This window comes from Papio anubis, chromosome 6 (assembly GCF_008728515.1).
Source record: "Papio anubis isolate 15944 chromosome 6, Panubis1.0, whole genome shotgun sequence".
NCBI lineage: Eukaryota > Metazoa > Chordata > Mammalia > Primates > Cercopithecidae > Papio > Papio anubis.
The window spans coordinates 16575312-16601074 of record NC_044981.1 but is presented as its reverse complement, the minus strand read 5'-3'; the positions used below and the strand labels follow the sequence as shown (position 1 = coordinate 16601074).

At 40.5% G+C, this 25763-nt stretch overlaps 1 protein-coding gene across 9 annotated transcripts in view; it reads left to right on the top strand.

Annotated features, from left to right (window-relative positions):
• Positions 1-25763, top strand: part of ATXN1 (ataxin 1) — a 456230-nt gene that overhangs the window by 166575 nt on the left and 263892 nt on the right. For all 9 annotated transcript variants that reach the window (XM_017957607.3, XM_017957606.3, XM_017957605.3 and 6 more), the window contains one exon: positions 6763-6890. The gene's annotated coding sequence lies outside the window, so the exon portion shown is untranslated. The remainder of the gene's footprint in view (positions 1-6762; positions 6891-25763) is intronic.

Here is a 25763-nt window from a genome sequence, read left to right as displayed (position 1 = left end):
GTATAGCGCTTCCTACCAAAAGCCTAGAAAATCTTGGGGCGTGGAGGAAAGAAAATCCATCAAATAAAGGTTTGGCGACCTCTTAGAAAACCCATATTCATTGTCCCATCAGTGACTAATACTTCTGACTGTGGGTCTGGGTGGGTTATTACGAGAAACCTGTTAGTTTGCTGCCCACCCTTCTCTTCTGAGCAGCACGTGGCCTTCTGAAGTGAGGCAGGAGTCCCACATGTGCGTGATGATGTAATATGTTAAGCAGCCAGGCACACTGTCACCGGCTCAAAGGTTCAGTCTTGAAAAATTAAAGGCGGATATGTGAGAAATAAGCCCATGTGGGAATGAGAATGACAGTGGAAGTGGAAAATGTAAGTTGGGACTGATGTTCTGCTGTTTTGAGTACTGAAATTCTCTGCTGCTGGGATTCATCACTGAAGTGCTGGCCAGTACTGGGTGGGGTGGGCAGAGTTCTCTCGGGAATCGTGGCTTATTCTGCAACAGCTCAGCAGAATAATGAGTGACAGGCTGGTGGTGGGGAGGTTGAGTCTTACGCCGGATTTCCATTAAATGAGTGCATGGAATCAATACCTAACTGAACATTTGTCTTTAGAACACCCAGGGGCCCCTGGGGAATTTGGTATTTTCAGACTAATTCTCAGACAGGAAAATGTGCAGCATGACTATTTTTTAAAATAGTTTCAACATCTTTTATGTAATGCTGATGCATCTGGAAGTGAAAACGCTAAGAGTTTCATTTCACTAAAAAATGGATTTTTTTTGGCTTTAACCTTTAACTTGAAATCACAATTAGTGGCCTTTTTACCATAGTCAAAGTGTGTGTAATCACCCACACATCAAACCAGTATTTACTGAGAGTATATTCTGTGCAAAGAACTGTGCAGGTTGTTATGAAAAATAAAAAGACCTCGTTGGATCCCCTAAGGAGCTCATAGTCTGGAAAGGGAGACAGATCATTACACAGCAGGAAAAATACAATATGTGTGGGAGCATGTCACAAAGGAAGTGACATCGAGCTGAATCTTAAAGGAAGAGCAATGCTTGAATGAGTGAGGACATCCCTGATGGAAGGACCAGCGTAACGAACGAAAATTTTGCCTTATATTACTAAGATTCCATCAGATGTTATGACACAAACGTAAGCATCATGATAATGAAATTAATAGTGAATTTGAATAAAAATGATCAAATTAAGACTTTTTTGGCTTTGTCTGTTCTACCGTCTCATTTTAATTATGTTGCAAAGAACCATATACTTACGGTAAACTGGTCAACAGCTGTGGCCAGGGAATAGACTCATAATTCAATTTAAAAGGATTTAATATGCTCATGGTAAATCAATAGGTTACAGCTGGGCACAGTGGCTCACACCTGTAGTCCCAGCACTTTGGGAGGCTTAGGTGGGAAGATTGCTAGAGACCAGTAGTTCGAGTCCAGCCTGGGCAACACAGCAAGACCCTGTCTCTACTAAAAAATTAAAAAAATAGGTGCAGTGGCTCACACCTGTAATCCCAGCACTTTGAGAGGCCAAGGTGGGCGGATCACCTGAGGTCGGGAGTTCGGGACCAGCATGACCAACATGGAGAAACCCCATCTCTGCTAAATACAAAATTAGCCAGGCGTGGTGGTGCATGCCTGTAATCCCAGCTAGTTGGGAGGCTGAGTCAGGAGAATCGCTTGAACCTGGGAGGTGGAGGTTACGGTGAGCGGAGATCGCGCCATTGCACCCCAGCCTGGGCAACAAGAATGAAACTACACCTCAAAAAAAAAAATTAAAAATTAGACAGGCATGGTGGCATGTGCCTGTAGTCTCAGCTACTCAGGAGGCTGAGGTGGGAGGATCACTGAGTTGGAGAGGCTGAGGCTGAAGTGGGCTGTCATCACACCACTGCACTCCAACCTGGGAAACGGAATGAGAACTTGTCTCAAAAAAAGAAAAAAAAAGAATGTTATGAATTTAGTATTTTTATACTTCCCCTATAACTCTAGTATCTCTGAGGAAAAGCCTCAATCAGAAATATGATTGGCTCTGGGGTTTTATCTTTTATCAGTGATAAATGGAATTGAGAATAGAAATCTCAAAATGTAATAATGATAGTACTTTATATTTCAGTATAACTTAATATAGAAAAGACTAATACACATTATTGAAATTTGGCCAATATGCAAGAGAAAAGCAACGTAGGGCAGAATTATAAGTTGCTTCGTAAAATAACTATTACCAGTTCATTCTGTTCAACTATGTACTGGTAGCATTTGTAAACAAGTCATTCTTATTTTTTTTTTCCAAAATGTGTTGCAAAATACTGTTGCCTCTGTTTTCCTGTTTGCAGTCTATTTCATTAAATTTCTGCAATTCTAAATTAGAATGGCATCTAATAGACCACATATGAAACGTACTTGCTATTAATTCAGACATTTTATGGCATATTCATTAGTCAAATCCATAGTATTTATTTATGAAGTCACATTACTCTGTCCAGTAATTAACAGAAGTGGATGAATATGTATCTCTAACTTGTTTTTTTAGCGAAAGAAATAGTGTATAGTAAGTATAATTATGTCAGCTGAATGTTTACAGCACTTGAATGGCAATGTGTGTTGTTTCTGTCATTTAGATTTCATAGATAATTTTTGTACAGAAATGCTTTGCTGTTGATGCTTTGGTACCTCCACACATATGTCACAGATTAGCGAAACAATCATTTGTCCTTCAGCTGTAACGAATAAGACTCTTCTTTATCCTTAATTTTCTGAGCTCCTTTCTAGCCGTTTTATGTCCTTACACAGGTGCTAATGCTAATTAATTCTTTAATATGAAAAATGCTGGCAAATAAAACTGCTACATTTTACTCATGAGTTGTAAATTCAGCTTAGTTGCCCTAACAATAATGATAGTGATAATGGCTGTACAATTAATATTTATGGAGTGCTTCCAGTATACTGAGTTCTGTGCTAAACATTTTACTTATGTAGCTTAGTTAACTCTCATAACAACCCTGTGAGGTAGGTGGTGTTAGCCCGTTTCACAGATGAATTTGTAATCATTATGCCTTACCACACTTCATAATAATATTCTCTATTAATCGTATATTTCAAATGCCCAGCTCTGGAACTTTGCAGTATGAAACGTGTGTATGTGTATGATGTATATATAAGTGTATATATATAATATATAAATGCAGATATATAATATGTGTGTGTGTATACACACATTTATTTATTTATTTATTTTGTTAATTCAACCAATATTTAACAATTTATGTGCCAGGCTGCTGTACAAAACTCTGTACTGTGATGAGGGGATACCTCTTTCTTGCCTTTAAGGGACTTAGGTTGTAGTGGGAGAGATGGACTTGGTTAAGGAGCAAGTACAGGAAAATGTAATTGCTTTAATAGGGATAGGTACAGGGGTTGTAGAAAAATGAAAGAAAAGGGCCCCGCTTCCCAGAAGGCGTCAGGGAGTTCTTCACAGAACAGCGGCCCCAGCCCTGAGACTTGAAGACTGAGTGAGTTTGAAAAGATGTGTGGGGGGAACAGAAGAGAGAAGGGTGTGGAGATGAGGGAAACAAGTTGGGGTCAGGGAGCTACAGGGAGGGATTTGGAGGTGCTGAGGGTCAAGTGCAGCGAGAGGAGAGACCCGCCTGGCTGGGGCCAGAGCTCAAGGAGCCTTGCATGTCATCCAAAGGAATGTAGATGTCATACTCTGTGTGCTGGAAAATGATCTGCAAATGAATCCAATCAACACTAGGTAAATCAGTATGATTAAGGGATGACCATCCTTTCTTCCCACCTTCCTCCCTCCCTTTCTCCTTCCCTCCTTTGGCTCATTTATTCACTCAGCAGATTTTATTGAGCGCCCGTAATGTGCAAAGCTCTCCATTGAATCCCGAGGATGAAAGGAGGGGTGAGAGTGGACACGGTTTCCCCCTTTCTGGAGTTTATTGATTCGTGGGGGAAAACAAGCATTAATCAATGAATCAACCAAAAAATGTAAAAATTACAAAATGGCTACTATAACCAGGGAGGGTCATTCCATACAAGTGTGTCACAGGAGGCGGTGACCAGGCTGGGGAAGTCAGGAAGGCTCCCTTGAGAAGAGGACTGAGCTGAGAGCTGAAGGAGAAAAGAATACAAGGTCGTTTGATAGAAGGGGTGGGTGATTTGAGGAGAAGTCTTAGCAAGGAGGAAGTCATGTGCAAAGGCTTGAAGGCCTGGGAAAGCAAGGTCCTTTTAAGGAATTGAAAGGAAGCCAACCAAGCTGTAGTGCAAGTTGGAAGAGAATGCAGGGGCTGGACCACACCAGGTTTTTGGGGCCATGTTTAGAAATGGAAAGCCACTGCAGTGCCTTACGCAGGAGCCAAGGAAGGCAGTGGGGTGGCAGGGTGGACATGGGGAGACATGTTAGGGGGCCAGGGAAAGAGTCCAGATGAGCCAGCGTGGTGCAGAGGAGGAGCGGAGGGAGTTGAGGAGTATGGCTGCATGGTTGAATATGGGGCATAATTTGGGAGAGGAAGACGTCAGAGTGATGTTGATGCCATCGCTGAGCTAGGGAACATAGGGGAGGGCAGAATCTGTTCTGCTTAGATTTCCAGAAAACATTAGGGGATAGATGGGGATGACATCACAGTAGAATTTAAGCTCAAGGTTGGCCTTGAAAAATCAGTAGGAATTTTCTTTTCTTTTCTTTCTTTCTTTTTTTTTTTTTTTTAAGACAGAGTTCCATTGTTGACGCCCAGGCTGTAGTGCAATGGCACAATCTCGGCTCACTGCAACCTCTGCCTCCCGGGTTCAAGCGATTCTCCTGCCTCAGTCTCACGAGTAGCTGGGACTACAGGCACCTACTGCCATGCCTGGCTAGTTTTTGTATTTTTTTTTTTAAGTAGAGACAGGATTTCACCATGTTGGCCAGGCTGGTCTTGAACTCCTGACCTCAGGTGATCCTCCCACCTTGGCCTCCCAAAGTGCTGTATTTATGGGCGTGCGACACTGCGTCCAGCTGAAAAATGAGTAGGAATTTTCTAAATGGCAAGGAGGGGCAAGGCCTGTTAATCAAAGGGAGTGTCATATGCAAAGGCAGAGGCATAACCAAGATAGTGCAAAAAAATGCCTACACATATGCAAAAGGAGAGTTATTGTGGGACCCATACATAATTTTGTTGATTTCTTGATATGCTCATATCCATTTTGTGTTGCAGTGATTCTGAGATCTGTATTACTATGTAGACTTTGTAAACAGGTAAACATGTTTAAGTATTTTTTAAAGATATGGCTGTATTAGCTATAGAAATTCCTCTCTCCATTTTTGTATCTTTACTTTGGAATTCACACATGCCTTTTGATGTTATCATCTGACTTGTTTCTAATGAAATGTAGCCACTTAGGCAGGACGTGGATTTTAGGTTTCTGCTTAGTGTTTTGGCATCTGGATTTGGGATTACTTAACATTTTTAATTTACTAAAATAACCATCAACTTACACTCAATTGAAATATGAACATGTTGGTTTTAGTTGAGCTTGGGAATTAAAATCAAAGTACAGTCAAATCCAAAACAAATAATAGTAATTTTAAGACTTAGGTGACATAACCCTCTGGGGAAAATGAGGTGATATTGATTTGATACTTTTTTTTTTTTTTTAAAGACAGAGTTTTGTTCTGTCACCAGGCTGGAGTGCAGTGGCGTGATCTCAGCTCACTGCAAACTCCGCCTCCTGGTTCTAGTGATTCTCCTGCCTCAGCCTCCCCAGTAGCTGGGATTACAGGCATGCACCTCCATGCCTGGCTAAGTTTTGTGTTTTTAGTAGAGATGGGATTTCACTATGTTGGCCAGGATGGTCTCGATCTCCTGACCTCGTGATTCACCCACCTCAGCCTCCCAAAGTGCTGGGATTACAGGCGTCAGCCACCACGCCTCGCCCCGATATGTTTTAATACTAACTACCAGAAGTGTTGATAGCAATATCAGCTTTGAAGCGATGGTATAGTACTAGAATCCTAAGCATGACCTCTGTAAATGGTTGGCTTAAGTGCTGGCTTTAACATCTGTTGGCTGTATTTACTCTCAGTTTTCTTGTCAATAATGCAGAGGTAATCATGATTCCTGGCCACCTCACAGACTGCAATGGAGTGGGGCAATGTGTGTAAAACCCTTAGCCCAGGGCCCAGAACATAGTAAATGTTTAATCAATGTTCGTGATGACCTTGGCCATCACTGATACCATGTCTTAACTGAGGTATTAACAAAGAGGCATGTGTAGTTTCAAAAGTGAAAGTCAGGCCAGAATGGTAAATACATGCACTGAATTTGCATAATTGTGTGGCTAGAAGGAGTCTTAGAGAAAGAGAGCATCAAATTCAGCATTGTTTCTGACATTTTCTGTGAAGAACTGACTGCTTTTTATTTCTTAGAAATCTTAGAATCATTAAGCAGAGAGGGAGGGGCAGGAACAGGATTATTTTGATAGTGGTGTCCCCAAGGTGAGGAGATGGGGTGGGAAGCAACCCCTGGCCAGAACCCACTCATCTCTGGGGATAGGAACCTGCTGTGTCTCTGCCTGCTGAGTTTTTGACATTGTGATTTAAAAATCTTTTGTGTGTGTGTGTGTGTGTGCATGCTTGTGCGTGTGCATGTGTATATGAGAGAGATTATGCAATATGATGTTTCCCGTTTCTGTGACATCAGCAAATGTGAATGAAGACCACAGAAGCTGCCTAACTCAGTGGGAATATTGTTTTTATAATTACAGGTCTAGGCATTTTACATTGAGATTCTCCACTGCCACCCTTTCTACTCAAGCAAAATCTTCGTGAAGAGATCCGCCGCAAGGAACTGATAGCTTATGCTTCTCCATTGTGATGAAAGCACATGGTACAGGTAAACGTCTCCAAAATCTTTAAAGGAAAATAATTATCACTGACTTGTAAAGTCCCCAAGATAGTGGTGGGGGTATACACATATCTGGTTACACAAACATACGCACAGAACATAAGCATGTATCTATTCACGTAGACTCCATTTCTCCCTACTGTCTCTTTTATAAAAATGAAACCCTTGCTTTTTTGTGGGAAAGGAAGTAACTTCTACTTATTTTGAGGTCACTGGTTAGGATAGATGACAAGGCGTTGCTGATAATTCTGAAGGCAGTGTTTAAAAATTCACCTGGAGAGACGAACATCAAATGGTAGTAGAGATTGTAGAAGTAGTAGAGATTATTAAGAGTCTTGTTCCTCTTAACAATGTAATTCTGAACATCTTTCATAGCAACAGATATTTTTCTACAGTATAATTATTAATGATTGTATAGTATACCATTGAGTAAATATTCTAAAATTTATTTAATTTATATCCCTTCTAACTGGACAGTTAGTCGTTTCTGATTTTTTGCCTTTTTATTTTCTTGAGATAGGGTCTCACTCTGTCACCCAGGCTGGAGTGCAGTGGCATGATTTTGGCTCTCTGCAACCTCTGCCTCCAGGGCTCAAGTCACCCTCCCACCTCAGCCTCCCAAGTATTAATAGCTGGGATTACAGGTGCATGCCACCACACCTGGCTAACTTTTGTATTTTTTTTTTTTTTTATAGTGAAGGGGCTTTGCCATGTTGCCCAGGCTGGTCTCAAATTCGTGACCTCAAGCAGTCCTCCCACTTCAGCCTCCCAAAGTGCTGGGATTACAGGCGTGAGCCACCATGCCCAGCCATTTTATTGCTTTAATGGTGCCAAAAATATTCTTATAGCTCTGTGTTAGTTCCCATTGCAAATTATTTCCTTAGGCTAATTTCTTAGCAGCACACTGGTAAATGCAAGAGTTTTCAAGTTTTATGGCTTTTGGTAACTTGTTCCCAAATTACTTTCCAGTAAAGTCATACCAGTTTGTATTTCCAGAGGCAGTTTATGAGAGTGTCTACTTAATACAATTTTCCAATGCTGGGAATTTGGAAAACAAAAGGAGTTTTTGCTGACTGATTATGCAAAATGGTGTTTCCATGTATTTTGGGTTTTGGGGTGGGGGGGTCATTTGTAAATAAATTGTACTGTTTTGTAGAACCTTCCTCCATTAGACAGTAGCATCTTTGAAAGTTACCAGATTTTGACATTTCAGAAATAATATTAAATCCAGAAGGAGTGGAAGGGTCCTAGGGAATTTTAAGTTCTTCCTTTCTGGCCAAGTATTTTTAGACAACTATGAAATCACTAGATAGCAATCATTTTTCAGTGGAAAGCATAATGTTTCATTTCTTAAAAAGAGTGAAAAGGTATTTAATAAAAAATCTTTATTAGACATGTATCTGAAGTTATACTGCTCATTAGTTTAAAAATATGTATGTGCCTATATATGTGTATATGTGTGTGTGTGTGTGTGTGTGTGTGTGTGTATGTCCAATATCGGGAACATGATTAAATATAACTATGTTAGTGCCATATGATGGAAAAGCTGTAGCTCACAGTAGATAAGACTGCAAGCTTCAGGCTGCCTGGGCTCAAATTCCAGCTCTGCTGTTTTTTTGAAGTGTGACATTGGGCAAGTCACTTTGCATGTAAAATTCAGATAATAATAGTACCCTTCTCCCTTGGGTGTTGCTGCAAATAATATATATGAAATGTTTAAAATCGTTAAAGCTCCTATTTCAGGAGTATTTAATCATTTGAGAAAATGATCAATATAGAAGTAAACAAATGTAAGGTATTGGCATAAACCACAGTATAATCCTAATCTTGCAAAATTACTTTGCTTCTTTTTCCTCCCTCTTTTCATCCTCCTCTAGTATCTAAAAAAGGGTTTAGCATACTTCTGAATGGCTTTAATTTGTATTAGTGGAGTAATCCCAGTCCTGGAGAGGCTGCCTGATTGAAGTCTTCAAGTCAGAGACTCATTTTTCACAGAGCTTTGAAACCATAGCTGTCTGGATCACCTGGCTGGGGGCACCCTTGGAGCAGCCGTTGGTTAAGAGCAGAGCTTCCTTCCCACCCGGGGCTGCCTAGCTCCTGTGGTACAGCAAGTGCCTTGGGCACAGAGAGAGTCCCTCACCGTCTGGCACCATATGTGAGCTGCCCTAGTTGGCTCATCTCTTTCCGTCATTACTAAATAAGCTTCATTTCACTAAATAAATGAAAGAGAAGGTAGATGAAGAGACCCCCACACCCAGCTCTTAGGAAATACATGCTTTATGCTACAGATGAACGAAGGGGAGGGCTGTAGGGTTGTGAATCTCTTGACCCTTTGGCTCCATCATAACGCTGAAAAGTGAAAGGAAAAGCAGTCAAAGAATCATTTAGCATGAAGGAGACAAACGCAGAATGACTTGTGTGTCTTCAGCCTCTGCCTTTCACTGGTTACCCTGCAATGAGCTTGTGTATGTAGAGGCTGCATTCGTTTTGGCCCTAATTTCTGGTCTAATTTGAACAGCTCTGCATTTCTCAGCAGAAGAGGAATGTCTGAATTCCTAATTAAGACATGTTAGCTTAAGAATACCTCCTTAATGTGTCATAAATCATTCCCCTGTAAGTGACTATGAGGATGAATAAGAAAACAAAACTTGGATTTATACACACATGTATATTATTTCAACAAAATTAATAAGTTCATAGAAGGAGAGAGGACAACAAATGTGTTCGCAAATACAGGTCAGGAAAAGAGTTCATAATGTTCTGCCAGATTCTGATGAGGCACCTCGTGAGTGTAGGTAGAGGGCCTCACGTAATGGTAGTGGGAATGGTAATAACACTACCATATGGAACATTTGGTATTTGAATAGCACTTAGCTTCCTCCCAACTACAAAATCAATAGAGACTCAGAGAGGAAGAAAGGATCCTCTTGCTGTGGATCGCTGACTGGTGTGTAGAAATGCAGACGTGTTGGTTGTCAAGGGCTTAACCAGAATACATTTCTCTAGGGAGGCAGGAGAGTGGGAAATACTTAACCATATTAATTGTGCTGCAACCTCAGATCTGTGGTTAGCAGATTTTGGTTGTTTCCATATACTACACATGGTTGCCCAAACCATTTGTGCATTCACTTATAAGACCTGTCTGCAAGACCAGGCAGAATCATTGTTGAAATCTCAGTTCGCAAAGTCCCACGGAGATTTTGGGGTGCCTTAGGATTTTGCCAGCACAAAGTTAAAGCACAGCTTTTGAGTTGTGAGAAACTGAGACAAGGTCTTTAATTTTAATCCCATTCAGTCAGTCATCACTCATTTATTAATTTAGCAAAGGCCTTTTTAGGGGCCGCTATGTTCCAGTATAGGGTGGTTCACTGAAGATAATGGAGGAAAACAAGGTAGACATGAGACTGGCCCTAATGGAGTTTACAGTTCTCAGGGAGATACAGTCAACACCATCATAACTGGTTTGGGTGAATAGGGGCGATGAACTGGACCATTCTAAAAAGAGGCATGGAGTGCATCTGAAATTGGAAACTGGAGAAACCAGTGGAGAAAGACCTGTTGATCTGGAAGGTATAGAACAGAAAGAACCAGAGAATAGTCGGGGACTGACAATGAGGTTGTGATTGTTGACAGCTGGACCAGGTTGGGAAAAGAAGAAGGTAAAGAGAGAAGCATACTGTCAAATGCCCCTCAAATGCACAGTTGCTGGGGCTGGTAAAGATCGTAGGACTACTGATCTCTCAATTTAGGTAATGTAAATGATGCATCTTATTGACAGTCCATATCCTTAAGAAATCATGAAATGAGTCTTTTACTTTTTATAACTATATAAACATGTTAGAAAGATGGATGTCACCCTGTCTTTATCACAGTATGGTGATTTTTTTAACCACCCAAATGAAGAATTGAGGTTCATCAGAACACACGTACCTTATTCTCTTACTAACCGTATCCTTTTTCTTACTTTACCCATTATAATTCGTCTCAGAGAGTGAGATTAATTGTATAATTAATCCTACCTTTTGTGCACATGCATAATTAACTTTCTTTAGTTCACTTTAAACAGATTTTAGTTTCCAGATCTAAATAACAGCCCCTCCATTTGTCACATCTTGACCTCTTTACTGTTTGGTACCCTTCCACTCAGCATTGTTTGTGGGATTGTGGTTCTTCTTACCTTCCTCCCTACATTCCTGGGTGCTTTTAGTGGTCTCTTAAATAACAGGATCTGCTCAGAGATTTCTTTTATCTCCTTAGGCCTTGACCTGCGTTTGGTAAAGGCTGCATTTTTAGCTTTGGATTTACTGTCTTTGACGAACCTTTTTCTCTATCTTACGCCTCCCTGGTCAACTGCTCTCTTCGGGACCTCAACCATCCACCACGTACTCTATCCAGATGTTTTCTTCTTTCTTTAACATGTCCAGTTTAGTTGCCTGTTTCATCCCCTACTCCCCATCCACTCACACCTATCCAACACACACACACACACACACACACACAGTGCATTCTGGAACCTGGGGTCTCTTCCCCTTCAGGCACCGTATGTAACCCACCCTGCCCCTCAGCTCTTGGGAAATGTTTCCTTTATCCCACAGAAACACAAAAAGAAAAACTGTAGGGATGTGAGTCCCCTCAACCCTTCGACTACATCTATATCATAAGGTTGAAAAGGAAAAGGCAAAAGGTTGAAATGTACATCTCTAAGGTTAAGAAACTCCTACTGATATTAAGTATTTAAAATACAGACTTCCCCAAAATTTATCTTTCAGCATAAATATGCCCTTCCCTTTTCTCCCAGCCTTCCTTCAATCTGTAGATAGCCTCCATAATTCATAGCCAGTTTGGGTAAAGGCATTATTTTGAGACATTTAATGAATTTTTTAGGAAAAATGAAAAATGTAGGGTCAAAGATTCAAGAGTATATTGTGTTTTATGTGTAGGCATAGCTTTTAAACTATTTTGGAGTACTTTAAAGTTTTAAAATAACTTACCAGGCTTCCGCATGAAGCATTTTATTCTTTGAAAGTTTTATAAATAATATGATTTCTGGTGTCAGTATGAAAATATTCACATAATTGTAATAACTCTCATGAAATAAGGTAGACTATTCCGTCATCTGTGTTTACTCTTAAAACACGTTAGAAAATGGTTGATATCAAAGCTTACAATTTTGTCTTTCTTATTGCCACCCTAAAGCAGACTGCTCCTCAGACCTTCCCCTGGTACACTAATGCTGCTTTCAATGTTGGCAAACCATACAACTCAAAGTGTGGGCAAAACTGGAGGTAGAAATCCAACCTTCATACAGCTTTATCAAAATGACAGTATTCTATGGTACTTTTCAAATTACTGTATTTTTCTCATAGAGGTTATCAAATGAAATGAAGCATTTAAATATGTTTTCTAAGTTCGGGAATGTGAGGTATGAGAGCTTTTAACGTTATAGTCTTTAGAGGTGGAAGAGAAAATGAACATTCAGTTCCTTTTCTCCCTAACTCAAGACCTGTGCTCCCTGAATATCATTAGTGCTTCTCATTTCTTCAGTGTTCAATAGTGAATCATTCATTCACTGATTGTTGAAACAACTGTTGTAAGATTTGGAAATAATATACAGAACATCTTGGAAGTACTTTTTTTTTTATTAGCAAGAAACAGCTATATGCCAAGTAGTATTAAGAAGGATCATCTCTTCAGAATAAGTGAGAAGTATATCACTGGTATTTTTTTAGATTTTTGCTGAATGTTTTAGTAAAATTTGGGAAGGTAGTTTTTTTTTTTTTGAGTTGGCAATTATATTCTGTCCCTCTTGTTTTCTCTTCCTAAATAATCATTCTTCTCTCTCTCTCTCTCTCTCTCTTTAAAATGGGAGCCACAGAGCACTGTGAGAATTATATACATATAAACCTGAGAACAATGCCTGGCCTGGCACATAGTCAATGCCCAATAAACATTTGTTGCTGCTGTATCTACTGTGTTCTGTTCCCCTTCTATTCAACACCCTGTTTTTTTCCTGGTGGTTTTCCTGAGTACCTAAACAAATAAACATAGCCAAACAAAACAAGAAATTCAGTGCTGATGCCGTGTGCTTTAGAAGCTGGGTCTGTGCTTGACTTGACTGACAGAGATGTGATACTCTGAGTGTGTCTGCAGATAAAGCCAAATTCAAAATTCAAGCGAAACGCCCTTGGACTTGGAAATGAATCAGGGGGACTTTGAACAAGATACTCAGTGACCCTGTACTTCCAAGTTCCCCATCTGTAACATGAGTGGTTTGTTCTCGGAGGTTTCTTCCACCTCTAAAAATTACCATCATTTTGCAACCTTGATGCTTTAAGACTTTGAAGTCCCTGTGGAAAAGAACCTATGAAAAGCGGTCACTGTTTATGTCTCCCCCGTGCATTTTAGTAGCTGCGTAGAGTGTTTTTTGGTGTGTGTCTTCCATCACGCTCAGGTGGAGCTAATGACCTCCTTCTCCAGGGTAGACAATAAAACAAACCAAAACAAAAGCACTCCGTTCATGCACAAAGGCAACCCTCTGCCAGATGCTTAACCCCTTAAATGAGTATTTCGATGACACAGAGGGATCATCACTTCACTTGCCACTGAAATACAGCCATCTCTGGAGTGAAATTTGGCAGCTGTGAAGTAGTCGAGCTGCAGTACTTATATGACAGTTTTGGGAAAAGGAGTGAGACAGAAATAGCAGATTCCAAAATAATCCCATTAAAACGGCAGGGAAAGTGGAATTGGGCAATAAGACAGGAGGATGGTTTGCCCCAAAGTCTGACTCTCCTGTTTAGACAATGTGGACTTCAGCCCCAGAAGCTCTAACTTGTGTCACTGCTGGAATATAGTGACCATAGTCAAGAATCCCCTACACATACCCCAAAAAGGGGGGCTTGTCTGATGTCCCATTGAGCTATCATCTTGTGATATTTTTTTTTCCTCTTTTTCCTACTAGTCTAGAGTTATCAGGCTGTGTTGGCACATAAATGGATCTTTTTAAAGCGACCTCTTCCTTTTGCCCCCTGCATAAGATAGTATTGTAGGTAAGCATTTTATGACATCAGAAAGTACTCAGCTGAAAAGGAGTGATGTTAAAGCACCCGTTGGGCTGGCTCTGGAAGGATGAACTGACTGACCGGAAAGGAAAACTCTTCTGTTTAATTCCAGGATCTTGGTAATAACAGTGACAGAGAACGAAGATTCGAGAAGTAAATGTAGTTGAATACAAATGTAGAACTCTTCAGATTTTCTGGAATGGGGTAGCCATTGTGATAAATATTAGGATACGAGCGTGGAAGTCATGGTGGATAAAATGGAAAGCTACTGAACAATATGCGCAGCAACAGTTTTTAAAAAGCAAAAGGAAGATTTGTCAACATAGTTAGAAATCATCAGATCCTCAGATAATGGAACATCAGATCTCTCAAATGGAAGATTCCAGGGAATGAAGAAAGCAGATGATAAAGGAACCTGGGCATTTTAGTTTAACCAGAAAAGAGAATGTTACCAAAAACATTTAGGGATTAAAGAGTTAGTTTCATTTAGAAGCACATAAAACATTTATGTAATGAGCAGAATTTATAGTCTACTATTACAAAATAGAACCAAAAATGAATTCAAGAAAAATTTAATAAAATTAATGTAGTGGGAGAAAATGAGATACAATATCAGAAATTCTAGTTTTGAATCTCAGTTCTGCAACTTATCAGCTTTGTGACCTTAGGGAAATCACTCAAAATCTGAGGGTTTCCCCCCATCTTTATAAAATAGAGATAATTATAATATCTGTCTCAGGGGTATTGTGGTGATCAAATGAGATAATGCATTGAAAATGTTTTGTAAATTGTAGAGCCCTCTACATGTGCTATTTCTGTAACTCTGCAGTTTCTTGTGGCATGGAGTGAACTCTTAGAGACAGTAATCACGTGGAAATAGCTTAGAGAACCAATCATATCAGAGGCAAAATCTATTGTATAAAAATTTAAAAATTCAATATGAATTATTTTTTCTGCTCCTCATTTTTCTGGCCCAGAAATTCTTCTATGTTTACAGAATTTTTCCAAAAATATTCTGATGAGCCCTGTAACAGAATTGTCCACTCTCTGTTAAGCTGTAAACCACATGATTTTTTTTTCCTTTTTTTTTCTTTTTTGAGACAGAGTCTTGCTCTGTTGCCCAAGCTGGAGTGCAATGGCATGATCTTGGCTCACTGCAACCTCCGCCTCCTGGGTTCAAGCAATCCTTTCGCCTCAGCCTCCCAAGTAGCTGGGAATACAGGTGTGCACCACTGCACCTGGCTAATTTTTGTATTTTTAGTAGAGATGAGGTTTCACTATGTTGGCCAGGCTGGTCTCGAACTCCTGACCTCAGGTGATCCACCCTCCTCAGCCTCCCAAAGTGCTGGGGTTGCAGACATGAGCCACCGTGCTTGGCCAAACCACATGATTTTATAGTAAATATTGCCTGTGAGTAAACCTTGAATAACAGCATTAAAGCAGAAGACTGCTATCTTGTGTCATTTAATAATCCTAATTTAGGGAGGTCTGGGCAGAGAAAAGTGAGGAGTGTCTGTGGTCTGGACACAAGAGTAACGTAAGTAGCATATGTGATGAAGACTTGAAACGGAGATGGTGGAGCGCGGTAAATCTTTACCGAGTGTGGGCTGGTGTGCTGAAGTTCCCTTTATGCATCAGCCCATCTGTCTCATTAGCTTCTCTCTTAATCACAGGCTCCATGAAGTGTCTACTTGTCTTTTTTTAGCTTTTTATCTTAATCTCCTATGAAAGTTAACAAAAGGAAGTCAACTGGCCTGTTTGCTGTTTGTGTATACTCCATGCATGCTCAGGGGCGGGGCCAGCTGTGTTTATAAATGCATGCGAACGTGGGGGTGAATCTGTGTGCATAAGAGCTTATTTGTATGTGCATTCATGAATATGTGTGCGTTTGGGCAGACATGCAAAGACAACACATATGTGCCTCTGCTCTATGCTCTCTTACATGGAAAAGACACATTGACATTAATTAGAAAGTGTGATATGAAACAGTGAAAGCAAAATTCCTTTCAGCAGTATTTACTATTATAATTAAAGTACATGATGTAACATTGTGTGTGCAGGAGAGTTTGCTTATTCATCCTTTAGAACAATAGTAGGAGTTACATATTAACAGGTTTCAGTGTCAGTAAGTGTCTGAATACAGATTCTCTATTGTGTGCAGTTCTTGTAATAAGGCAATGTATTTTCCTTGTGTCTTTGCTTGCTTGGAATTGAAAATGCTTTGGATGAAGAATGTTGCAGAGGGTAATTTGTGGCAGAAGATGTGCCCCCACTGTTTGTTTATTATTCCTGAGGACATTAGCAGGGCTGAACTATGGTATGTAGAAAAGAACAGCTTTGTTTGGAAAATACCGTAAGAGCAGTACAAGAAAATTGAATTAAGTAAAGAGACTTGGGGAGTCCATCTTTGACTGATGATATTCCTTATTTGCTCTTCATTATTCCCTGTGAAGGAATAAAAACAATGAAATTGGATTTGAAGACTGGATTAAGACAAATGGCTTTTCAGATTTTTTTTTTTTAACCTTAGCTGTTTCCAATTTTCCTAGAAAAGCACATAGTCACTATATAAAGAGTCTGAGTTTATAACTTTAAATCTTCCTAAATAGTGTGCCCTTGAGGTTTGATTTGGGGAATTAGTTTAGAAGATTCAGGGGCTTGGAGTACCTGCTAACTGCGTGATGGCGTGCGTCTCTAGATATTTTATGTGCCCATTGATTTTTATAGAGCAAGCAGAAGAGAAGGGAAGCGGGATGCTGCTTGGTCTTAAGGAGGTCTTTCCTGCCTACAATTGCCACACCCCTTTTTCTCCAGGTAGAGTTGACTATATTTTCTTCTGGGCCATTGCTGTACTTGCCTAATATTTTTAACAAGGACTTGCAGTTGTGCCTGCAGGTCTCTGCTAACTAAGCTGTAAACCACTCAAAAAGAGGGATTGTTTTATTTATTGTAACTCTAACACCTAACACAAGGCCATCAACATAATTTGTCAAATGAATGAACAAATGAGCCGAATACCCACTGTGTGCCTGTCCTTGTCTTAGACATGAGGGGCAACCTGTAACACAGGACACAACGTGGCCGTGTCTGCTCTGAAGTGGTGGAATATCTAGCTACAGCTTAGAATAACTGAATAAGGAAATAAATGCTGGATTATAACCCAAAGAATAAAATATCCATTGAGTCCAATGAATAAATAAATAAGGGATAAGGGATGACTCTTCCCTACAGCAGAATTTCAGTTAATAAACAAACGAGGAAGGAAGGAGTATGAAAACATCATTAGAACTCATAGTAAGAATTGCCATGAGAAAGTTCCACTGATGGATGCATTAGATGGGCAGATGTGGATTAGATGGATTAGAATGAGTGGGCAAAAGTATATGCAGAAACAGGAAATTTGTAGAATTTCAAAATATCCCTCCCCCAAACATTTAGTAATTACAAAGAGAAAAATAAAAGTTTACAGTGCAGAATCCTGGCAGACATCACCTTAACTGAGTGATCAAGGTTAATGTCACCAGTGATACATATTGACGTCGCGTGTCCCACTGAGAAGGGCATGTCATCTCTGATATCCTCCCTGAACAGGCATAATCTCACTCTAATCAAGAGAAAATAGCAGACAAACCCAAATGGAAGGACATTCTAGAAACTAACTGACCCCTCCCCTTAAAATTGTCAAGGTCTTTAAGGAAGGATTCAGGAACTGTCACAGATTAGATGAAACTAAAGAAATATGACCACATAAAATTCTAAATAGGATCCGGAAACAGGAAAAAAAAAAAAAAAAAAGCCTGTTTGGTGCAAAAACTGGTAAAATCCTAATATATCCTATGGTTTGTTGAGTAGTCGTGACCCAGGTTAACTTTCTAGTTTTGATCATGGTTCTATGGTTTTGTAAGCTGTTAACATAGGGGAAAACGGGGTGGAAGGTACAAGGGAGCTCTGTACTATTTTTGCCACTTTCTGTAAATCTAAAATTATCTTCAAAAAAATCTAGTTGACACTTTGGTTGGCTGAGGAGGGCAGATCACTTGAGGTCAGGAGATCGAAACCAGACTGGCCAGCATGGTGAAACCCCATCTCTACTAAAATTACAAAAATTAGGCCGGGCACGGTGGCTCTTGCCTGTAATCCCAACACTTTGGGAGGCCGAGGCGGGCAGATCACCTGAGGTCGGGAGTTTGAGACCAGCCTGACCAACATGAAGAAACCCCGTCTCTACTAAAAATACAAATAAAATTAGCTGCGTATTGTGGCGCATGCCTATAATCCCAGCTACTCAGGAGACTGAGGCAGGAGAAGCACTTGAACCCAGGAGACAGAGGTTGCAGTGAGCTGAGATCATGCCACTGCATGCCAACCTGGGCAGAGCGAGACTCCGTCTCAAAAAAAAAAAAAAATTAGCCGGGCATGGTGGTGTGTACCTGTAATCTCAGCTACTTGGGAGGCTGAGGCAAGAGAATTGCTTGAACTCAGAAGGTGGAGGTTGCAGTGAGCCGAGATCTGGCCACTGCACCCCAGCCTGGGTGACAGAATAAGACTCCATCAAAAAAACAAAACAAAAAATCTAGTGGAGGGCAAAATACTAATCCCCAGGAAGCAATTATAGAGCAATCCACGACAATAGACAACTAAGAATTTATAATGGGGTGCCAGTGTTAGGTTCAGAAGAGGAATGAGAAATGGCTGGGGATTGGGGTCTCCAGGAAGAGCTTCCTATGAGAAGCAAAACCTGATAGGGACCTTAACAGGATGTGTAGCGATGATAGGTGGAGGAAACTAAGGGGTCTTTCTAGGCACAGTGGCAGCAGGGACGAAAGCATGAGGAAGGGACACAGATGGTCTGCGTGGGATATGTTGGAGGTTTCCAGTGGAGTTCTGTGTGCATTGCTGGAGATCGGTATAAAAGAGAATTTGACAGCTGTGGGGACGACAGAGCTAAAGGTCACTAAGACCTGGCGGAGGAGTGTGAAATTAATGCAGCAGGTGACACAGAGTTCCCAGTTCTTGTTTAGGGAAGGGGCTCGGTGAGTTGGTGTGTATCTATCTGAAATGAGTGACAATGTATGTAGGGTGGCCAGAGTTGGGAGAGACAGGGGGCAGGTGAGTCAGGAATTAATAATAGGTAATGAGAGCTTATTCATTTGAGGGTATTGGGAGGATGGCAGGAAAGGAAAAGGGGGCAACATATTCAAAGGCATTTGAAGGGGTAAAATAATATAACTTAGTAATTGATGAATTTGGAGAATGGAGAGGAAGGAGTCAAAGATGATTTCTGGGTCGTACTTACTGGACAGGTAGTATTGGTGTCCATAACTGATATAATCCATTCAGCAGATATTTGCATGCCTACATAGAAGAATAATGTATTCTAGGTGAGGAAGGAGGATTAAAAAGAGTGTCAACACAGCATCTGCCTACACTGGAATGTGGACCAGAAAACCTGTGGCTGGACTGAATGAATGGCCAGGTCAGCCTACTTAAGGAGTCCCTGCTGTCCACATAAAGAGAAGGGAAGGATTGCTGTACTCTGGTCCTAGCAGTAGCCATGAACAGTGTTAGAACATCTTTCAAATGGACACTTCTGTCGTCTTGATAAAAATGTTGGGTCTACTGTCGAACCATACTTACACATAAAAACTCTATTAAATCACCATTCTACTTCGGAAAAGGCCATTCATACCCCGCTTAACTCTGCCAAGGTAGAGGATGTTGTGTTCCCAAGGTACCAAAACTGAAAGTTAAAATGCCACAAAAGTACACTGAACTTTATAGTAGAAAAAAAAAAACAGAAAAAAAGTGTATGCATGCTTAAACCTCAAACTCTTGATCTTCAGGTACCATGTGTTTTCAACGAAGATAATGTGACCTAGTGGACACATCCTCACATCATGCTGTGGCTGGCATTGGCTGTGTTCTTTTTGTTTTCTCTCAGGCTTGTATCTCACTCTGTGTTTGGTAGGAAAGGGTTTCTGTAGCCTTTATACCCTTGTTTTCGTCACTTATTTCACGAATTTCCACCTATCGCTCAAGGATAACCATATTTTTATCTCCGTGACGAGCTGATAGCCTCCCTGCCAGCAATTATAGCCTGTTAGCCCTCACCGAGGTATGGCCTTGCGTCGGTTCAGGGTCAGAACCGCAGGTATATTCATCTGGGGAAGACTTAGACATACACATTTGATTATGGGTGGCAGTAATCAGATTTATGTTTTGAAGGTCTTCGAAGATCTCCGTCCCTTTCTCAGTCAACATTGTACATCATTGTTTCTTAACGGTTGAGTCCTTATACCTTCTTTGGTATCAGTCATTAGGCTAAGTAAACCTTTTATTGACAATAGGCAACTGAGGAGAAAATTAACCCTTTTTATAGTTAATTATAAGTGGAAGTTGCTTAATATTCTTAAAAATGTGAAATTGTGGAAGTTCTGGTTCTAGTCTGGGAATTGAGCATTGAGCATCACCTTTACATGTGGACTTAAACTTCAAATACCTTTATGATGCTGAGAACTCCCCATGGAATAGGAACCAGCCATGGCATATCTAAAACATGACTTACATAGCTTTGCATGTTATACTATGAATGCATATTTTATTAGAATTTAGAATTGAGAAAGAGGCTGAATGTGGTGGCTCACCCCTGCAATCCCAACACTTTGGGAGGCTGAGGTGGAAGGATCACTTGAAGCCAGGAGTTTGAGACCAGCCTGGACAACATAGTGAGACCCTATCTCTGCAAAAAAATTTTAAAACCTAGCTGAGCATGGTGGCATGAGCTTGTAGTCCTAGCTACTTGGGAGGCTTATGTAGCAGGATCATTTGAGTCTAGGAGTTTGAGGGGGCAGTGAGCTGTGATCATATCACTGCACTCCAGCCTGGGCAGAACAAGATTTTGTCTCTTAAAAAATTTTTTTTTTAAATTAGCTGAGTGTAATAGTGTGAGTCTGTAGTCCTAACTGCTCTGGAAACTGAGGTGGGAGGATTGCTTGAGCCCAGGAGTTCAAGGCTACAATGAGCCATGATTGCACCACTGCACACCAGTCTGGGTGGCAGAGTAAGACCCTGTCTCTAGAAAAAATAAAATAAAAGAAAAGAAAAGAATGTATAAAAGAATGACATCTTTTGTAGAGCGGACATTGGCAATGGCAGAATACTCCATGAAGTAGCCTCTAGATCCCCTTTATGGGCTTGCTGTGGAAGCACCTATGTTCACATTGGCAGAATAAAGACTCTTTTTATGTCCTTTTAAACTAATGTATTGACTTCAGTGTTTTTTTATAGGGAACATATTTCAAAATTGTAATGGTAGTCAATGGTTCTATATAAAAATACTTTGTCTTTCCACAGACCCATATATACCAGCCAGGTCACCTTCATTCTCAGAGTGCCTGATGAGTAGAGTGCATTCAATACAATAGCTGTCTTGTTTTTTTGGCAGCAGAAGTGGGAGTCACATGCTGAACTCGGGAACCATTTTGAATTTATTCTCATAGCAATTGCAAGGTAAAGGCAGGCAGAATCCTTGCTGTGTAACCCTCAACAGAGCTCCATAAGGATTGGGAAACCTATCAGCCATGCTTTGTCAAAGAGAGGGTGCACACAGGCATCAAACAGGTCACTTCTCTTAATTCTTAGGATGCCACACAGGAAGCACATAATTATTTAATCCCTGGATCTTTCTAGAGATGCAACAAAGTGATGAGGGTGGACAGTTTCAGAAAATCACTGTGTGAGGAGCAAGGGTAGAAAGCTAGGGTTTTGGATTAGACAGACTCCATTTCAAATTATATCTTAACTTAGTTTTTATTGTATCCTCTAACAACTTATGAATAGAATAAGGGGAATATTTACAGAGTTAGGTGTGGGGAATGGTTACAGCTTATTTCCATTCTTCACTTTCATCTGTCTTTCTTCAGTCTCTTCTCCCCTCTTCCATTAGAAGTAAGCTGAATAAATGAATAGTGAATGAAGTGAGCAAGCTGTTTTCAACAAAGTTCACTTGATGTCACTTCCATGGATTTAGTTATAAAAGTGATATGATCCTAGCTTTCTTAGGCAGAATACATATTTCTGTGACCCTCATCTATTTGTGAAATCTGGAAATAATGGGAAAAACCTTCCTGGGAAGGAGAAAAATGACCCACAAAAAAATTCTGAATTGTACTCATAGATGAAGCCCTGGTGAACCCAGAGCCCTGTTGACTCACAAGGACACTCAAAGTAAGGTTAATGATTCAACACATTTACTTCTTCAGTTTCCCAAATGGATTAGAAGGAATAAGAGGGCTTTCTTGGGTTAAACTTACCAACCACAGTGAAGGAAGGAGAAACCCTATAAAAACTTGAGGTATTATAAAATCTCAGCAGTGTGAGGCCATTTCATTTGAGGACAAACAAACCTAGTGGATTGTCCAGCACAGGTGAATGTAAAGGACATTTCCTGAGATGCAACAAAGAGGTGATGGTACAGTGGGCAAGGATGTTGCAATAACAAGCAACCCCAACTCTTTGGAGTGGAACACAGTACGAGTTCCTTTTTTGATGGTGTTATGGATAATTTGGGGTGTTCTACAGTTGGAGAGGGCGTCTGTATGGTGGTGATTCCCAGACCGAGGGTCCTTCTACCTCAAGGCTCAGAAATTCCTTCGTTGTTGGGAGACCCTAAGGATCTTCTGCACCTGGCAGAAGAGAGAGGTGGGGAAGAGAGAGAGAGTGAGTGGTCTCCTGGGAGGTTTGTTGGTGTATTGGCATACACCGCTTCCTTCCATGTTCCCTTGACCACAATTTAGTCACATGGACATAGTCAACTGCAGGTAAAGCGGAGAATTGTCAGCCTGTATGCCAAGGAGTACAGGGAAACTGTTTTTTCAACAACTGACCGGTTTCTGCCACAACTGGATACCTTGCTGACATCATCTTTACTCCCATCCCAGCCCCGCACGAGGTTTGGCCATGAGTACCCTGTTATTTGCAGGGCATTACATCTCTGTCCCAGGAACAGCAGGAGACCACTGAGTCAATGTATCAGAACTCTTCATTTTTTTTTTTTTTTTTTTCTGAGACGGAGTCTCATTCTGTCACCCAGGCTGGAGTGCAGTGGTGTGAGCTCGGCTCACTACAACCTCCACCTCCTGGGTTCAAGGGATTCTCCTGTCTCAGCCTCCCCAGTAGCTAGGATTACAGGCACACGCCACCATGCCTGGCTAATTTTTTTATTTTTTATTTTTAGTAGTGATGGGATTTCGCCATGTTGATCAGGCTGGTCTCGAACTCCTGACCTCAGGTGATCTGCCCAACTCGGCCTCCCAAAGTGCTGGGATTAAAGGCATGAGTCACCACCACGCCAGGCTGGGACTCTTCATCTTTTAAACCATCCAGGTCTGAACTGACAGTCCCTTATGTTATCTTCATGGGAAGAAGAGCAGGCAGTCATGTGTGGCTCCCTATGAAAAGGCAAGGAACCTTCTAGACACTGACACTAGAAACCAGGTGTGGGATAGAAGCCCTGCCTTTGATCTATACCTATTGGTCAGGAACCTACTTCTACTTTACTTCATTCATCTGCATTTCTTAGGAGCTGGGTCCTGTTCTTGTTTACCATTACTAAATTATGAGGAAATTCCTGAAATTAGCCAGTCCTCCCAGATGACTCATTCTTTGTGTGTATACTCATAGCTTGGTCATGTCCCCATTCCTCTGTCTCAAGATTAGATCTGCTGTCGAAACCTAGAAACAAGTCTTTACTGAACTGAGCTCTTTATTAGCCTGTGATTGCCGGATGACTGGACTCGGGAAGGGGAGTTTGGGCAAAGGGGTGAACTATTTTAAATTATTTTGGTGCTCTATGATATGGGCTGGCATGAAGCATTTAGACAGTGGGAGAAGTATAGGAGAGGCAGGCAGATGCCAGGAAAAACAAAACAAAACAAAACAAAACACACAACTTTGGGTGTTTCCAGGTACCGAAAAAGAAAGTTCATTTGTAAGTCACCTACCTCCTCCTGATTTCTTCACCTCCTGTCCCCTGCTCATGGTACTAGAGTTTGTCTGTATTATAAGCTTTATAGCTCTTTTTGCCTTCCTGCAAAACTAAGCACTATTTATAATACTGTTTCTCTGAGAAAATGTGTTTGGAGTTTCAAATAAATGACTTACAAATGAACTTTCTATATACAACTCATTCACAAATTGAGAACTGCCTGTACTGGGCATGTAACCTGGAGATAACTTTTATCTCTGCTTTATCAATATGGGCTTGTCAGGTTGACTTATGTGTACTTCTCCCTGCCTTCGTTTTGATGATAGCCTGTCTCTTAAAATTTAATACTCTCTTTATGTTTGGAGAAACATTCCCTTTGGCAGAGTTTCAAATATTCTTGTGAATCGGAATAGTGATTTTATTTTATCTCCCAATGTATCTTTAGTAGGATTCATGGCTATGAAAATCTTTTGCACAGGCCGCCTATAAATTGTAGAAAAATTGAGAACTATTTGAAAGAAGGGGGCGCAGAAAGAATCCTTTTCTAGTATTACCCTGGGTTGTCAGATATCTTTGCAATATAATTACTGTGTTGGTTTGTAAAGGTTAAAAGAACTCTGACGTTTATAATTCTCTTTTGTGTGTGTGTTCTACACATATAAGGGAAAAATCTAACACATGGAAGCAAAATACTTTTGTTAACATAAAGGTCCTGAGCATTTTATGGTTTTTCAATACAGATACACAATTCATGGATTTTATATTTGCCTTTACAGATATCTGGTGAGTCAGTTATTTGCTCCATAGAATCAATTTGCAGATTACAAACCTTGTTTATTTGTAAGCTGTGTGCATGGGTAATGTGTGCACAAAAATGCTCTTGCTGACATTAGACTGTAAAGTAAAAAGGTGGAACACTGGTCCTGGAGATGCACCTTCTCAGGGAACTTACTATCCATATACAAGTAAAAATGTCTCATTGTTAGCAGAGCAGCTGACAGAATATGATCACAAATGTTGCTGATGCTGTTCTGTTAGGAGGTAGAAATAGAATGCCTAGGCCTATGCAAGCTTGTCAGAGTTAGATTGTCAGGGTGATGCGTTTCCATATTAAAAAGAATACTTTGTTCCCCCCTCGCACATGCACCCTTGCAGTGGAAAGAAACATTTATTTCGGAATAAGTGCAAGTTATTCTGACTTGCACTCGTGGGCTCAGACTTTGATGCCAGTGTAGTTAAAATTTAGTGAATACCAGTCATGTTTAATGGTCCTTCCCTTCTGTTTAAAACAGTACTGCAGCCCATGCAAGAAACATTTCCCTTTAATTTTATGCATTTTGTGGTATCTTTTGATGACTTTTCTCTACTGTCAAAACTGTGAGAATAATTTCAATGGCATGTTTTTTTCTACCATCTTCAGTTGGCAGTCATTTTCCCCCAGATTGTCCTCATAGATTCCAGATCACCTTTATGTTTAATCTTCATTAATTGACAAGTACCTTTGAAAGGGTTTTGCAAGAATTGAACTGCAAAGGTGTGATTTAATACAAGGAAGGCTACATCAGTGTGAAAGAAAGCACTTTATGAACCGTAGATTACTATTTAAAAGTGAGGCATTATAATTAAATATGCTCAGGTTGTTACTGAGCATTGAATGCCAAAGCATAAAAGACGATGCCAGGAGTTCAAGACTAGCCTAGGCAACATAGTGAGAACCCACGTCTACAAAATGTTGTTGTTGTTGTTGTTGTTTTTGAGACGGAGTCTTGCTCTGTTGCCCAGGCTAGAGTGCAGTGGTGTGATCTTGGCTCACTG